We start from the raw sequence: 7109 nt of genomic DNA, 5'->3' as shown, positions 1-7109 counted from the left end.
TACTGATGCTATTTAGCTATCTAGTGATGCTAGATCACCAGATCACAGACTTTTCTATCTCATTTATTTATTTCAAAGTGCTAGTTTTTACGTTTCAGGGTCTTTAGACTGACTCAGCTATCCAGACATCTGGGGCAAGTTCATTCCACCACTCAGGTGTCAGTCTTGATGTATACATGACAAGTATTCACTGGAACCCCGAGAGATGTTGAGACTAATCAAGCTTTGGGGTTAAATCGTGTGTTGAATTGTGAAATCTTTTTTGCAACGGTTTAATTTGGTCTGTGTCAGCTACCGCAAACCAGGAGGAAGTTGGGTGAGGTGTAGGAGAGCTTATCTACATAAAACCATTTTAAAATTGTTTCACTTCATTTCTATAGACCGAATAAAGTATCGACATAAAACGTCGTGCTCCAATGAGAAGACATATAATAACGTAATGTTTACATATTAGATGCTGAGGTATCGAAGAGGTTGAGTTGTGTTAGTTGGTAGATCTCTGCAAGATTCGGCATGCTTTCAGTTTCTTAATAAAAACAAAAAAAAAACGAGTGTCAGCACGATTACAGACACTCAGAAAAAAAAAGGTGTTAGCTCAGAAAGATGTGTGAACTAGATTATTGTTTGATGAATTTAACCCTCTGAGGTCTAAGGATATGTTTAGGGCCTGGAGAAGTTTTGTCATTTTTGCCTGACATTTGTGCTTTTTTCAATTGCTTATAAAGATATAAATGGCTAAAGTCTAATGTCACTGTAATCAGCACAACCTGGACTACAATAATATGTGAGCAGCACATATGTGCATGATTGTGTTTTTGGGAAAACAATGTTTATGCATGGTTAGTGAAAAATGAAACATTTTAAATGACTTGAATAAGGCCATAAAACACAGAACGTTGTTTCACGGGACTTTTGAGAACTGGATCTTGTAGCTTAGAGTTTTTGCTTCAAAATTATGTGAAAATCATCTTGTTTTTTTAAGACACTTTTTGTTTGTAAAGATCATGTGCTACTAGGCGTCAACTATCATGAATATCCTCCGATCTACCAGCACTGCTCGACTGGTTCCACCATCTCTCAGGGTAAGAGGCAAGTATACTACAAGACTCTTCTCTGTTCTGGCACCAAGGTGGTGGAACGAACTTCCCCTAGAGGTCCGGACAGCTGAGTCACTGGCTATTTTCAAGCGGCGATTGAAGACCTACTTATTCAGGAAACACTTCAACTAGCACTTCTTTCCTTATCTTTTGCATTAAAAAAATAAAAACCTTTGACACGTTTTCATTGTAACTTTGAACAAATGTTTTAAACTCATGGTATCTTAAGTATGTAACCTAGTGAGCCAGCATTAATGTGTTCAATGTTAGAGATTTAAGCACTTATGTACGTCGCTCTGGATAAGGCCGTCTGCCAAATGCTGTAAATGTAAATGTAAATGAATATTAGTCTGATTCACACCTGAGAAGACAAAAGGCCCTCATAATGAGCTGCATAATGAGCCTTACAGGTACAGGTAAGTGTGTGACTGAGAGAGGAGCTACAAGGAAGAATGTGAGGACGAAATAAATGTGTATAATTTTTTGTTTGTAGTTTATTTAGAATATTTAAATATCACAGAAAATCACTTTAGAAGTTAGTAATAACACAGAAGACACGATCAGGGCAAAAACTGTGCAACAAAAAATAATGTCAACAGGAAGAGTGCAAGATAAAAAAGGGTGTAAGCTTTGTAGAAGCCCACTAAGCTACTCTGTACCCAGAATTGAGCAGTTATACATGTTTGTGCCAGGCTACAGTTTTTCAGCTGAACACACAAGTGAACATCACATGCCTGGCATTTCCAAGGAGTGTCCTGCCTCTTACCGTGCTTACACAGGTCCGGATTTCATGTACTGAGTCATCCCTGTGTCTCAGGGGCGTGTACGTGGTTACCTGAATCACCTGTTTATTTGCATATGAGCAGCGCGCTCAGATTTGTTTTTGACTTGAATTTGTTTATGTAAAAGTAGACATTTCAAGCTTTCTATGCATATATTTATCTTGTATTTGAGGCAAGTATTCGCTTGAGATTCGGGTTGTTTTATTTATGTGTCTGTGAAGAGTGGTGACCGAGATGGCAGAGAAACGCAGTCTGTTTATTTTCTTTATTTTACAAAAGCACAGTGTTTTGTTGGTATTATGTGTGTATACAAATAAAAGTTAGACCCTTTACAGATTCGATGGATGTATTGCACTTATCTGTACGATCGAAACTGAAAGTGTAATTTATGTTCATTTTGGCCTTAACAAACACCCTTTCAGTCCAGCCCTGATGTCTCTAGTCAGACTTACACACGTACGTTTCTAGTGTTGCCCTTGTGGGGCCCGCCTGAACAGCTTTGTAGGTTTTGTTGTTCGACTTATATTCACACACACACACACACACTCTTGTTCCTAGTCTTGTCCTTATGGGGCCCTTCCGATTGGACCTTACTTTAAGTGATGGTATTTCATTTGCGCAACAGTTTTCAGCATCAAAACCTGTCTTACCACATGCATAATTGTACACATTCTCAGCTGAGGTTGGTTTAAGACAAGTATCTAAAATGAGATTGCTTTCAATCCCCTACATGTTATTGTGAGACCTGTTGTAACTTCTATAAAAGTCCATTAAAGGCACTGGGCTCTGTTATATGCTGCTGTAGAAATGATTTTGCGTGAGGTTACTGTTGGAACTTCAGTGTATCTCCACATTCATGATGACTAAGAATGAATTACATGCTCATAGTATTGTTCTGTCTTTCAGGTGACTAATAAGCAGCCTTCTCCTGTGGCAGCAGACTCCAAGATGGTCTCTGATCTGAGTTCCCAACAAAAATCCCAGGGGGAGGAAGCTACAGTAACACACAGGTAATGGAATAATGTGTAGGCTGTCTTTACTATTCATGTTGAATTGTACCCTATGTAGTTCCACAACCAAGACAGGCAGTTGCTCATATTGGTATTTTGACTTCACTTTACAGAGTAGGTCATTGGGTATTGGACTTATTCTGACAAACACCCTTTCAGATGTCTCTAGTCAGATTTACACACGTACGTTTCTAGTGTTGCCCTTGTGGGGCCCGCCTGAACAGATTTGTAGGTTTTGTTGTTCGACTTATATTCACACACACTCTTTTGTTTCTAGTCTTGTCCTTATGGGGCCCTTCCGATTGGACCTTACTTTAAGTGATTGTAGTTCATTTGGACAACAATTTTCAGCATCAAAACCTGTCTTACTACATGCATAATTGTACACATTCTCATCTGAGGTTGGTTTAAGACAAGTATCTAAAATGAGATTGCATTCAATCCCCTACATGTTATTGTTAGACCTGTTGTAACTTCTATAAAAGCCCCTGACAGGCCTCTGTTATATGCTGTTATATGCTGCCTCTGTTATATGCTGCTGTAGAAAGGATTTTGCATGAGGTTACTGTTGGAACATCACTCACACAACAGGCTCCATTCAATTTATATGTGAATTTTTAACTTGAAAAAAAATTATCTTCCAATTAAAACATGAAAAATATGTTCAATAAATTTTGCTGTCTTGTGTAGCAATGTACGTAGAATCTACTCCAAATTTTGTGTTTCTAACTGTCGCAGCACAAAATCTGTGGAGATTTACCTTCAACAGCTATTTTTAGTAGTTGGTCAAGAATGGGCTAACTTTCTTTTTCTTTCTACCTAGGTAAACAAGCTGTTACAAAAAGAATCTGGGCACCAGACAGGTAAGGAAGACTGTCAGCAGTGCATTGCTGCAGAACCTGAAGCCCTTGGAAGCAGAGAGTGGAAAGTGGTAAAATATCTCGTTAAATACCGCATTGCTTCCCACAGGAGAAAATTACAATGAAAGATTGTAAGATTTGTCTAAACACTTTAATGTGTGTAATGTTAATGGTGTTTATTATTTTGTATTAGTGTTTTTGTAGATTCTCAGTGTTATGGAAGCTGTATGATCTTTCTTCTCCTGAAAGCTGTGTATAACAATGGGTACACACAATGTTCTGGACCTGAATTTATGTGATCCTTACATTTATTATTTGTTCGGGTCCTGTGATCAGGATCACACCAGTGAAAGCTCATAGGTTTTGACAAAGCACACTGTGATTGGTGTTTTTCTATTATTTTGTATAGTTTTCACAGGGCTGATCTGAAAGATGTATATTTTATTAACTTTTTTTTGTACTGAAACTGCCTGCACACTATGTTCTAATTTATGTGGAACTGCCTTTTTTCAAATATAAATACATGCTTCTTGAGGACAAAACCTGTTGTTAAGAGACTATTTTATGCCATGTTCGATGTAAAATATTACTTTTTGTTAGCCTGGCAAAGCCTGATTTTAACGCAGTATGGTGTTTGAGAGGTTTGATTTGGAAATTCACCATGAATTTGGACCAGGGTCATTATCATCGTGTTCATACCCTGTCTAGTTATTGACGACAATCAGGTATGTCGGTTGGTGCAAAATAAATGGATATGGGATGTAGAGGATGTAAATTAGAGTAAAATCCCTGATGCAGTCCTGGATTTAATCAAGTTCAAACCAAGAAACTCTTAATATCTCTAGATAATTTTTTTGGTCCCTGCTAAGCTATAAAAACTTGAAATATGTGAGTGTGTGAAACTGGACCTCACAAGGGCACCCCGCTAGAAACTGGACCTCACAAAGGTACCCCGCTAGAAACTGGGCCTCACAAGGGGCCAAAATCCTTTTTTGAAAAAGTTTAGTATTTTATTAAATTGAAGTGATAGTTATGATTAGGATTTTTTTTTGGTCATGCCTGATTTTTTACAGAGTTGTAGAAGCATTGGAAAGGGTGGACCCCATAAGGGTACAAAAATGAGGTGGACCCCAGAATGTGAGAAATGTGAGAATGTTTGCTGTGTGAGTGTGCTGTGTGTGTGTGTGTGTGTGTGTGTGTGTGTGTGTGTGTGTGTGTGAGTGTGCTGTGTGTGTGTGTGCTGTGTGTGTGTGTGCTGTGTGTGTGTGTGTGTGTGTTTGCTGTGTGTGTGTGTGTGTGCGTGCTGTGTGAGTGTGCTGTGTGTGTGTGTGTGTGTGTGTGCTGTGTGTGTGTGCTGTGTGTGTGTGCTGTGTGTGTGTGTGTGCGTACTGTGTGAGTGTGCTGTGTGTGTGTGTGTGTGCTGTGTGAGTGTGCTGTGTGTGTGTGTGTGCGTGCTGTGGGAGTGTGCTGTGTGTGTGTGTGTGTGTGTGTGTGTGTGTATTATATGTAGTGTATTTGTATATTTATTTCTTCTTAACTTGTACCTCATTTGTGCCTTATTTTGAACCTTTTATTTTATTTTTATTCTCTACCTCAGAGTAATTTACTATTTTTGCTTTTTTTATATTTTTATATAAAATTCGAAAAGTCGGATGTGGCAAATAAAATTTAAATTTGAATTTTGAACTTATTAGTAATAGTACACATCCACTACTATTATTACATTCAAAAGTCAAATTTACATTTTATTTGTCACATACACAATCACACACACACACACACACACACACACACACACACACACACACACACACACACACACACACACACACACACACACGCACACACACACACACACACACACGCACACACACACTCACACGCACACACACACGCACACACGCACACACGCACACACACACGCACACACACGCACACACACACACACACACGCACACACACACACACAGCACACACACACAGCACACACACACACACATGCACACGCACGCACACACACACACAGCAGACTCACTCACACTCACACAGCACACACACTCACACACACACAGCACACACACACACACAAAATCACTTTCTCTCTCTCTCTCTCTCTCTCTCTCTCTCTCTCTCTCTCTCTCTCTCTCACACACACACACACACACACAAAATCTCTCTCTCTCTCTCTCTCTCTCTCTCTCTCTCACACACACACACACACACACACACACACACACACACACACACACACACACACACACACACACACACACACACACACACACACACACACACACACACACACACACACACACACACACACACACACACACACACGACTTTATGTGAGCCAAACATTTTTTTCTTAACAAACTTATTTTTAATAAAAAGCTTATTATTTGAGACATTAATTCTGACAATTATGACAACGACCAAAAAAATTACAAGATTGTAACAAAGGTTAATACAATCTACAGTATAGACTTTCCATAGTTTACACAATTTTTTTTGGTCATGAAATGAATCCAGGATTAGTTTTAATACTGTTTTAATGGTTTCACATCAAAAAATGAAATGGGTAAAAATAAAATAAAATAAAATAAAAAATAAAAAAATAATAATAATAATTTGAGCCAAGTGTAAAAAGTATTCAGTTACAATGTGCCATTGTACAATGCCAGATACAATGTGCCATAACACTGAGATTGGCTTGTAATACGTAAGTATTACATTTTGTGTGGTTTATTTAATAAGCTTAAGAAAATGATGAGAAAAATGACCCCAATGACCAGTGCGGCGATATTCAGGTTCCTTGCCATTCTGGAGTGCGCCATAGCTACCGCACCATCACCGAGACTGTTGGCCGTGTCAGTCTAGAATGAAAATGTCATTTTGTAATTTTTCCTGCCAAAGATAAGTAAAACTATTCCTTAGTAGTTGATGATATTCGACTTACCCGGCAAGAGAACACGATTGCAATGATTCCAATAGGCAGACAGCAGCATAGAGTGTTAAAGATGGACCAAGCCAGGTATGTAGGTGCTTGGGCTGCACCAGTCAGCCCAACCACATTTCGTTCCATTCTCTACTCTTGAGTACTAGCGGTGTTAGTAAAGTGTCAGGAAGGTGTGAAATGAGGGTTAACAGTGGATTATGGTTAAATATTGTCATCGGGGTGGGAAGGATTAGGTGACGTCAAGAGACAAACCAATTTCACATGAAATCAAACACATTTCTGATTCCTAACCAAAGAGAAATAAGAAAAGTGATGAAGATGTTTAGGGAAACAATCGAGAGCTTTCTACAATGATACACACAAGCACATCTGATATATGATGCACTGGGTGATCATTTTGTTTT

The 7109-nt window shown here is 38.8% G+C and overlaps 1 long non-coding RNA gene across 1 annotated transcript in view; it reads right to left on the bottom strand.

The window, feature by feature from the left end:
* Positions 1–6280: 6280 nt before the first annotated feature.
* Positions 6281–7109, bottom strand: part of LOC113663422 — a 1346-nt gene continuing 517 nt past the window's right edge. Inside the window, exons 1-2 of the long non-coding RNA XR_003445494.2 lie at positions 6706–7109; positions 6281–6622 (exon numbers count right to left, since the gene is read on the bottom strand). The exon at positions 6706–7109 is cut by the window's right edge and continues 517 nt beyond it. This is a non-coding gene — a long non-coding RNA (uncharacterized LOC113663422). The remainder of the gene's footprint in view (positions 6623–6705) is intronic.

Source organism: Tachysurus fulvidraco, chromosome 26 (assembly GCF_022655615.1).
Source record: "Tachysurus fulvidraco isolate hzauxx_2018 chromosome 26, HZAU_PFXX_2.0, whole genome shotgun sequence".
Classification (NCBI taxonomy): Eukaryota; Metazoa; Chordata; class Actinopteri; order Siluriformes; family Bagridae; genus Tachysurus; species Tachysurus fulvidraco.
The sequence above is the reverse complement of the archived record's forward strand: the minus strand, read 5'-3'. Positions and strand labels throughout refer to the sequence as shown.